Raw genomic sequence first — 11,555 nt, forward strand, 5'->3', positions numbered from 1 at the left:
GTAGAGCCCTATATTTGTACTAGGGTTCACTCTCCCCTTACCTGGGTATTTATTGCCTGCCACTGAGCCCATCCTTCCATCACAGCGATTCCTGCTAAGGCTCACAGAGAATGGAAAACATTAGATTTGGATATCTCCTATTGGCAAATTTGGCATGGTCCAATGAGTTTATCACTTCTATGGCCATAGTGACCCAAAGATCCTCTCTATTTTTAATTTTTCTTTTATTTTAAATCCAGTTAACTGCCAGTGTTTTATTAGTTTCAGGTGTACAATATAGTGATTCAACACTTCCATAAATCACCCAGTCCTCAACATAAGTGTACTCCTTAATTCCCATCACCTATTTAACACAACCTGCACCCCCTCCCCTCTGGTAATGATCAGTTTGTTCTCTATAATTAAGAGTCTGTCTCTTGGTCTCTCTCTCTCTCTCTCTCTCTCTCTCTCTCTCTCTTTCTCTCTCTCTCTCTCTCTTTAATACCCTTGTCTCATTTGTTTCTCTTTTGTTAAGTTTATTTCTTTATTTTGAGAGATGTAGAGAAAGGGCGAGCTGGGGAGGGGCAGGGGGGGGGGAGAGAATCCCAAGCAAGATACACACTGTCAGTGCAGAGCCCAATGCTGGGCTCAATCCCATGAACTGTGAGATCATGACTTGAGACAAAATCAAGAGTCAGATGCTTAAATGACTGAGCCACCCAGATACCCCTCATTTCTTTGTTTCTTAAATTCTAGATATGAGTGAAATTGTATGTTATTTGTCTTTCTCTGATTGACTTATTTCATTTAGCATTATGCTCTCTAGTTATATCCTTGTCATTGCAAATGTCAAGATTTTATTATTTTTATGGATAACTAATATTCCAGTGTGTGTGTGTGTGTGTGTGTGTGTGCCACATCTTTGTTTTTTTTTTCAAGTTTTTAATTCCTGTTAACAAACAGTGTAATATTAGTTTCAAGTGTACAATATAATGATTCCACACTTCCATACAACACTTCCATATGTATGTTCCATACAACAACAATATGTTGCTCCATACAACAAGTGCACTCTTTAATCTGCATCACCTATTTAAGCCATTACCCCACCAACCTCCCTTCTGGTAACCAGCCACTTATTCTCAATAGTTAAGAGTCTTAACTCTCTCTCTCTCCCTTTGCTCATTTCCTTTTTTTCTTAAATTTCGTGTATGAATGAGATCATATGGTATTTGTTGCTTCTCTGATTGATATATTTTGCTTGTCATAATACTCTCTAGCTCCATCCATGTTATTGAAAATAGTAAGATATAGATAGATAGATAGATATAGATATAGATATATAAATAGATCACATCTTCATTATCTATATTATATAGATGATATATATATATATATATAGATAGATAGATAGATGTGATATATATGTGTGTGTGATGTATACATGTATATACATATACATGTATATGTATATGTATACGTATATGTATATGTATATGTATGTGTATATACTCTGTCCCAGGGGACAGATTGGGTGGAGAGCTCAGGGCCTGGGAGTCTCCCCAGTCCACCCAGCAATATCTTTTTTGTGACCACAAAGGGACCAGATAACCGTATGTTGAGCAGCACTCTTCATTGGTGAGTCTTCAACTCTTGCCTCCCTTGTGCTGAGAGTTGCTTAGGAACCATATTTTCTTTGTTCTACTCTCTCTTCCTGATCTACTGGGAACAGTAGTAGTCTGTTAGTATTTATGGGACACTTATTTTCACTCCTAAAGAATAAGGGGCACCTGTTGCTTCCCACAGAAAGGTTTTCTTGAGCAACTAAGAACCTAGGGGAAGTATCTAAGGTCATTCCTCCAGAAGTGCATTAGTCCCATGGGGAACTCCCTCTCATGGTAATTAATTTCTGGTGACCCAGGCATGCACACACACTCTGAGTACTCCAGTACTCCAAGCCCCCTGCTTATTTCAGACTTCCAGTAGGAGAAACTGAGACACATAAAAGAGTGATTCATGGCCATTCATATGAGTGATGCTTACAGACAGCACCCTGAAATCCATCACATTGATCCCTAGGTGACTCTTGATATTCCCAGTCTATCTCTATCTCTGCAAAAATCTCTCTTAGTTATGGGACACTCTGACCACCTAGGCCTCGGCCCTGGGTCTAGCTTCAGCCATTTCCTCTCATACCTTTCTGAACTATCCTTTGTTGAAGGTGGGGCACTAGGACCTGTGAGATGTTTTGCCACCTATAACAAAGGTCTTGCAAGAGGGCCAAGTCAAACTGTTGTATCTGTGTAATATAATGTAAAACAGACTATAAACTGTTTTACTCCCTGGAAAAGGACCCCACTTATTGAGATTTATCCCTGTGGGTCTGTCTTAGTTGGCACTTAATTAAATGTAATGCAACCCAAATAATTCAGGGATAAAAAGAGAATTGGAAAATAGAGGTTAATTTCACCAGAACTGACTGAAAAGTGGGAGAGATCAACAGATACCTATAGACAAGTAATAAATATTTAAACAATCAAAAAGACCCCTGCCTTTTGGTGGCAGTTGTCTGCCACCAATTGTTGAACACCTGATCAGAACAAGGAGAATGGTGGGGCGCCTGGGTGGCGCAGTCGGTTAAGCGTCCGACTTCAGCCAGGTCACGATCTCGCGGTCCGTGAGTTCGAGCCCCGCGTCAGGCTCTGGGCTGATGGCTCGGAGCCTGGAGCCTGTTTCTGATTCTGTGTCTCCCTCTCTCTCTGCCCCTCCCCCATTCGTGCTCTGTCTCTCTCTGTCCCAAAAATAAATAAAAAACGTTGGGGAAAAAAAATTTAAAAAAAAAAAAAAAAGAACAAGGAGAATGGGACATTAAGAGATCTTAGAGTCATGATGATGCCCATTCCTGAGGGATTTACCCCAGCATGTCAGGGATAATTGTTTAGCATCATCTATACTGAGGTCTTCAGGAAGCCTTCTTCTCTCAGGACCAGAAGGCTGCCACTTAAGGCTGTGCTTAAGATAAAGCACAGGCTTTGGGATTCCAGGACTGGCAGGGCCATCACACAGCATGCTAACCACAGCTGTGATTACAGGGTGATGTGTGGACAGCAGGTTAAGGACAGCCATGGTCCACTCATCATTGGAACTCTCTGAAAGAGATCCCACCTGAGATCCTACCAAGTTCATGATAAAGAGAGAGATAACTCTCTTTGGAAGAATAGAACTCAAGTCTTCTAATAATGGGAACCCTTATTCACTTGCTCCTTTTCTCATTACAGGAGTCAACTCTCTCCCTGAAGACAATGGGAATTTCCACCTCTATCCCCAAAGACTCCCGGGATACATTTTGACATACTAGGATCAGCTCTGATTAAAAAGCCTAAAATGGAAAATTCTTTTCTTCTTTTGTAACACTGTTTGGCTTCAGTATAAGCTAGGGAATGGGGAAATCTGGCTGGAAAATGGTAGTCTTAACTATGACACTATATTGCAACCTGATCTTTTCTGTAAGCAACTAGAAAAATGGGTAGAAATCACTTATGACCAGGCCTTTATGGTCCTCAGGGATGACCCTAACAAGTATAAAACATGCACAGTGAGGAGGAGTCATTTAGAAATTGGTCCCAAGAAAGGAATTCTCACAGTTGCCCCCCACAGGGAACAACCCAAGACCAAGAGTGACACCCCAGATCCATCAGCTCCATCAGAAGCAACTACTCACATCAACCACATCAACCAATCTATTCTCCTTTACCAGATTCATGCCAAGAGAAAGACCTCTTCTGCCCCCTACATGGAGTGGTGGGTGGACCTTAGGGGACCACAAGAGTATATGTTCCATTTTCAATGTCAGATTTCAGGGAGTGCCGTGAGCACTTAAGCCAGCTTTCTGAGGATCCCAGAAAATGTACTAGGAATTCAGGAACCTGACGCAGTCTTTTGAATTAACCTGGAAGGACCTTATGGTCAATCTCTTTCATTGCTGCCAACACAGAGGAGCAATTCCACATCCTGGCAGAAGCACGAACCTTGCAGATGCCCTTCATGATTCCTAGCCTATCCAATAGGAATGATGGAAGTACCTCAAATATACCCCTATTTGAATTATCAGCTTGGGCAGCAGGGACCACATGGTCTATGCGTTTTGGAGGGCATGAAAGATGTTATCATCTGTTGGGGTTATTACTGAGGATGACGAGCTTATACACAATGCTTGGCTAGCTAAAATGTAACACAGAGATTTCTGATGGGCTACATTTAAGTTTGGGAGGGGCTTGGGTCTCTTGGAATGTCAGAGGCTTGTAACTGCCCTGATTGCAGAATGCCCAGGGGCCAGCCCTCCCAGAAGTTTCTGCAGTCCTTGGGGAACTCGGTTATCTATACATTGTGTACAAAGTTTAGCAAAACAATAGGACATATAGACACTTGCCTTTGGCTCTGATTTGATTAGTTTCTTGTAATTGCTCACCTTTAAGTCATACACCCTTTGTTTTTGCATGCCTAAAAAGTTATATGCCCTCTGTACACAACAAGCCAACTGAGATTTGTGACTGACCCAGCACTGCAATAAGTGAGAATATGAGTGAGGCTAATGGGTCTTCTACATCTGCAAACGTTGACCCCCATGCCTTCTCCTCTCTTTCATAGCAAAGTGTGGAGTAATCTTTCATCCACTGTTTCAGTGTTTGCTGGCCATTCCCAGCAATAATCAAGCCAGTGAATTATTACAAGGTTAGGGAAATCACCCAAGACCCTGAAACAGCGGACCTACGCTGGCCGACTCCATCTTGTTCTGTGCCCTCCACCTTGAGTGACTATGTCCCCGACATGCCCCCTTTCTGAGAAAATCGCAGAAACCTCAGACCATGCCTCCTCCCCTTGAGTAACCTCCCGCTCACCGTTCAAACTTCCTGATCAAAACACGCCAGGCAACTTACATAACCAGACTCTGACCCTTCCCCAGCCAATTAGCTGAGGCCACGACCCTTCCCCAGCCAATCATCTAAGGCCACAGCCATTACCTCACCAACTGCCCCTAGACCCCTATAAAACCTTTGTGCTTTTGAAACTCGCTGGCTCTCCTTGGGATCTCACCGCTCCGTCGGTGCAGGTAGGGGATTGAGCTCGAGCTAGCTCGAATAAAGGCTCTTTGTTTTTGCATTGGACTCGGCTCCCTGGTGGACTTTGGGGATCGTGAATTCTGGGCATAACATTTGAGGGCTTGTCCCAGGATCCCCAAGACCCCCGAGGGAACCCCGACCCGGAGAGCCTGACTGGCCACGGTTAGTGTATGTTCATTCCGTCTGTTCTGTGTGAGCTCATTTCTGAAATTCTGGTAGTGTCCGGCGCAGTCTAAGTGGACACACTGGAGGACCATGGGCCAGGAGTTTCGGAAGACATTCTGATCCTCCCTTCTGCAGGGATGTGGATTCTCCTCAAAGGTCTGACACGAAGCGGGTTGCTCCCGCCAGTCGGCGCGAGGCTATCATCTAGCTTTCAGTTTTGCTTCCACGGAGTTGGAAGACTGTTTCTAGGGGCCCTCTATTTGTCTGTTTCTGTGTTTCTCTGTTTTGTTCTGTGGACTTACTGGACAGACATTATGGGACAGACTCAGACTACTCCTCTAAGTATTATGATTGATCACTTTAAGGATGTCAGGGGAAGAACTAACAACCTCAGTGTGGAAGTCTGAAAGGGTCGGTGGCAAGTGTTTTGTTCTAGCGAGTGGCCAGCTTTCAATGTCGGATGGCCACCAGAGGGGACCTTCAACCTCTCTACAATCCACCAAGTCACGGGTATCATCTCTCGGCCTAAGACGGGCCATCCTGATCAGCTCCCTTACATTATCACTTGGCAGGACCTTGTAGAAGACCCACCCTCTTGGCTTAAGCCCTTCCTAGCCCCACTCCATCCGGAGCCAAACGCATTCTTGCTTTTCAGGGGTCAGAGAAGAAGGAGAACAAGAAAAGTCTTACCCAGCCTTCAACACCCCTCTACCCTGTCCTATGGGGGGGGGGAGGCTGAAGAAGAATTATTCCCCCCCCCCGTATAATCCTCCTAGGATGCCAGAAGAACACCATCCTCCCCCTCTGGGGGAGGCAGACGCTGTTCTGAGAGCAGGAGGCGGAAACACTCCAGTGGGAAGCCCGCCCTTTAGCAGACAAAGGGCTCAGAAGGAGCAATCCACCTCCGCCACCGACTCCACTATTCTGCTCCTGCAAGCCACCGGACCCCCAGACGCAGAGGGTTATCAGCCCATCACTATTGGCCTTTCACCACTAGTGACCTCTACAATTGGAAAGCTCAGAATCTTACGTTTTCTGAGAAACCAGCAGGGCTTATTGATTTATTAGACTCTGTTCTTTTTACTCATCAGCCTACGTGGGACGATTGCCAGCAGCTTTTTCAGGTCCTGTTCATGACTGAAGAAAGAGAAAGAATCCTCAACGAGGCCCGAAAACTAGTTCTGGGCGCAGATGGGAATCCCACCACCAACCAGGCTCAGATAGATGCCTCCTTCCCCTTAACTTGGCCCCAGTGGGATTTCAACACGGCAGAAGGTAAGGAGAGGCTCTGGGTCTACCGCCAGACTCTAATGGGGAGTCTCTGAATGGATGCTAGGAAGCCACCAATTTGGCCAAGGTAGGAAATGTGCAACAGGAAAAAGATGAATCTCTGGCTGCCTTTTTAGAATGGATCATGGAGGCATTCCGTACCTATACCCCCATGGATCCAGAGGCTCCGGAAAGCAAGACAGCTGTTATCATGGCCTTTGTAAACCAATTGGTCATAGACATTAGGAGAAAATTACAGAAAATAGATAGACTAGGAGAAAAAAAGTCTGCAGGACTTACTGGTGGTAGCCAAAAAGGTATATAATAACCGGGAGCCTCCTGAGGACAAGCAGGCTCATGCCATGGCGGCTGCCAGCAGTAAGCAGACTCGAGACCTGGCCAGAATACTAGTAGCTACCACTGCTGACTCCCCCAAGGAACAAGACCGCCGTCTCCCACAGCTGGTGGACGATGTAAGAAAAGGTAAAGGAACCACCAAGGGGGGGAAGCAGAGGCTGCAGAAAGATCAGTGCGCATACTGCAAGGAGATAGGGCATTGGGCCCGAGATTGTCCAAAAAAGGCCAGCGGGAAGGGAAGCAAGACTGATTGAGTAAAAGTCCTAGAGTTAGATGAACTGAGTGATTAGGGGAGTCGGGATTCAGACCCTCTCCCCAAGCCCAGGGTAACTCTTAAAGTGGAGGGGACCCCTGTTGACTTCCTCGTCGACACCAGAGTGCAACATTCGGTCCTCCGCACCCCACAAGGAAAACTATCCAGCAAGAAGTCCTGGGTACAAGGGGCAACTGGTATGAGCCAGTATTCATGGACTACCTGAAGAAAGGTAGATTTGGGGCCAGGCCGGGTATCCCACTCCTTTATGGTAATACCAAAATGCCCCTACCTGCTGTTAGGACAGGACTTACTGACCAAGATTGGAGCTCAAATAACTTTCAGACAAGGGGGGCCTCAGGTCACCGATGGCAAGGGCTACCCCATCCAGGTCCTGACCATGAAACTGGAGGATGAATACCGCCTCCACCAGGAGGCGCTCCGAGAGAGGATAATATAGACAGATGGCTACAAGAATTCCCCTCGGTTTGGGCAGAGACGGGGGCGGGGATAGGACTAGCTGCTCACAGAACCCCGGTCCTGGTAAAGCTCAAGCCACGAGAGAGTCCGGTAAGGATCAAACAATACCCCATGTCTCAGGAGGCCCGGAAGGGGATCCAGCCACACATCCAGAGACTACGAAGCCTAAGGGTACTAGTTCCTTGCCAGTCTCCCTGGAACACCCCCCCCCCCCCCCCACTGCTGGTCAAAAAGCCTCACACAAATGACTACCGACTGGTACAAGACCTCCGGGAAGTAAATAAGAGGGTCACGGACATACACCAAACAGTTCCCATCCCATATATTCTCTTGAGCTCCTTGGCGCCCTCCAGGGTCTGGTATACTGTACTACATTTAAAGGACATCTTCAGTCTGCTGCTGGCACCCCAGAGCCAACCCTTGTTCGCCTTAGAGTGGCATGATCCGGAGGAGGGCCACAGTGGGCAACTCACCTGGACACGGCTGCTTCAGGGATTCAAAAATTCGCCCACCATCTTCGATGAGGCACTACACGAGGACCTGGGTGAGTACAGAAGGGAGCACCCTGGCCTCACCCTCCTACAGTACATAGATGACATCCTGATTGCTGCTGACATGGCCAAAGACTGAGCGAGGGACCCAGGACCTGCTGGCTACCCTGGGGGCCTTAGGGTACCGGGCATCCGCGAAGAAGGCTCAGATATCCAGGGAGAAGGTAAGTTACCTGGGATATATCCTGGAGGGTGGACAGTGGCGGTTATCAGATGCCAGAAAAGAAACTATCCTAAAGATCCCTACTCCCACCTCCCAAAGAGAAGTAAGGGAATTCCTAGGATCTGCCGGCTACTGCCGCCTCTGGGTTCCGGGTTTTGCTGAGATCGCCAGGCCCCTATATGAAGCTACCAAAGAGGGGAAAACATTTAAATGGGCTAAAAAAGAAACTGCCTTTAATCAGTTAAAAAAGGCCCTTCTAAGTACCCCAGCCCTGGGCCTGCCAGACATTATGAAGCCCTTCCACCTCTTTGTAGATGAACATAAGGGAATAGCAAAAGGGGTTCTAACTCAAGCCTTAGGCCCCTGGAACAGCCCGGTGGCTTACCTGTCCAAGAACCTAGACCCAGTGGCTGCTGACGGGCCACCATGCCTAAAAATTTTTGCAGCGACCGTACTCCTAGTCAAGGACGCAGACAAACTGACCCTACCTAGGACAGGAGATCTGGATCACGACCCCACACGCCATTGAAGGGGTCCTGAAACAGCCTCCTGATAGATGGATGAGCAACACACGTATGACTCATTACCAGAGCCTCCTACTCAACCCTCCACGTGTGCGGTTCCACCCCAGTACGGCCCTCAATCCTGCAACCCTGCTGCCCAACCTGACCTAGGTGCTCCACTACATGACTGTTGGAATACTGGAGCAAGTACAAGGATTATGGACAGACCGACCGACCGGCCCCTCCCCGATGCCGAGGCTACTTGGTTCACTGATGGCAGCAGCTTTGTGCGGGACGGACACAGGTATGCGGGTGTAGCGGTGGTCACTGAAACGGACACCGTATGGGTGGAGGCTCTACCCTCCAGAACGTCAGCCCAGCGAGCAGAGCTCATAATCCTCACCAAGGCGCTGATGCTGGGAGCTGGAAAATGGCTTAACATCTACACAGACAGCCGTTATGCATTTGCCACAGCTCATATTCATGAGACAATTTATCAGGAGAGGGGGTTACTGACGGCAGAAGGACGGACTGTAAAAAATAAGCAGGAGATACTTGACCTTCTTATGGCCTTATGGCTTCCTGCCAGGCTAGCCATTATCCACTGTCAAGGGCACCAGAAAGCTGATAACCCGGTAGCTAGAGGTAATCAAAAAGCTGACCAGGCAGCCAAGGCAGTAGCCCTTACTTCAGTCCCCACCATGACCATACAACTACCAGATCCGGGAGACCCAGGTTTACCAGACCAGTCCAAATACTCCCTGAAGGAGTTACAGCAGATCAAGAAACTCCCCATGGCCCAGGAGATAAAGGGATGGTGGTATACACCTAACAAGGAGCTCGTGCTGCCAGACCAGCTCGGAGTCTCAGTATTAGAGCACATGCATCGGTCTACTCACATGGGGGCCCGAAAATTAAAAGACTTAATCCGACATGCCAGAATCAAGATTCACCAACAGGACACCAAAATAGAGCAAGTTGTATCTGCCTGCAAGACCTGCCAACTCACCAACGTGAGAGCCACATCAAATGAAAAAGGAACCAGGCTCAGAGGCACCAGACCAGGAGCCCAATGGGAGGTTGACTTCACTGAAGTCAAACCAGGAAAGTATGGTTATAAATATCTTTTAGTATTTATGGACACCTTCTCTGGCTGGGTGGAAGCATACCCAACCAAGTATGAAACGGCTCAGATGGTGGCTAAGAAACTACTAGAAGACATCTTACCCAGGTATGGTTTTCCTGCCATGATAGGATCAGACAATGGACCAGCTTTTATCTCGCGGGTAATGCAGGCAGTAGCCAAGGCAGTGGGGGCAAACTGGAAATTACATTGTGCTTATAGGCTCAGGACAGGTAGAAAGAATGAATAGAACCCTAAAAGAGACCCTTACCAAATTAACCATGGAGACTGGCGGGGACTGGGTGACTCTCCTACCATACGCCCTTTACCGGGTTAGGAACACTCCTTACACCTTGGGTTTTACTCCCTATGAGATCATGTTTGGCAGGCCACCCCTTATTATTCCCAACCTTCGAGCTGAACTTCTTGCTGAGTTTAAAGATCAAGAACATTTTCTTTCCTTGAGAGGGCTCCAGAGGGTGCACGAGGACATTTGGCCATGCCTCCATGCCATCTTCGAGGCTGGCCCAACCCTGACACCTCATCAGTACAGGCCCGGAGACTGGGTCTACGTCAAGAGGCACCACCGAGAGACTCTTGAGCCACGCTGGAAGGGACCCTACATCGTGGTGCTGACAACCCCCACCGCTCTCAAAGTAGACGGCATCGTGACCTGGGTCCACACCGATGTTCAGCCAGTGGACCCCTCCTGGATCCAGAAGGACTTCGTCATGCAATGGGCCATCAATCGGGACCAACACAACCTGCTCAAGCTCAAGCTACAGAGCATTCGACCCACCTAATATTGGTAACTCTGTTAGCTCTGCTTGTCACTGCTCATGCTGCTGAGAGTCCCCATGCCCCCCAAAACATCACCTGGCAGATCATAGACACCAGCTCGGGGACAATACTTAATCAGACTTCCCAGAGCCACCCCAGGGACATTCGGTTTCCAGAATTTTGCGTAGACCTCCAAACTCTGTTCCCCTTGTCACCATATGCCCCCGGATTCCATGCGCAGAACCTTTATTTCTATGTCTGCCCTGGCCACTCTTGCTCGAGCACATGCGGGGATGCAGCTGACTACTTTTGCGCCTCCTGGTCATGTGTCTCAACGGGGCACATCTGGTGGACCCCACCATGCACCAGAGATCTCATTGTGGTAAAGCGGCCCAGTGGCCCCGACCACCATATGTCTGGGGGCATGGTAATCCCATAGTTATATCCTTTACAAGCCAAGGTAAAAAAACAACAGGATGGGAGAGTGGAAAAACCTGGGGACTCAGGATATACGACCAGGTTAGGCCAGGAGCCAAAGACAAGGGAGTGTTACTTACTCTCTGAATGCAAGCGACTCCCCTTACCCAGCAGTCCCCCACAAGGGTAGGACCCAACCAAGTACTAGTTCCCCGACCTGCCCCTACCTGGACAGCCACGCCCAGAAACACCCAGGCCCCAGCCACACCACCCTCCACATTCCCTGTCCCTACCAGAGCGTCACCCACATCTCCTGCCCCGGGTCACAACTTACTATCTGATGCAAACCTCCTGTGGAGCATGGTTGTCAGAGCATACCACGTACTAAACACTTC

Source organism: Neofelis nebulosa, chromosome 7 (assembly GCF_028018385.1).
Source record: "Neofelis nebulosa isolate mNeoNeb1 chromosome 7, mNeoNeb1.pri, whole genome shotgun sequence".
NCBI classification, from domain to species: Eukaryota; Metazoa; Chordata; class Mammalia; order Carnivora; family Felidae; genus Neofelis; species Neofelis nebulosa.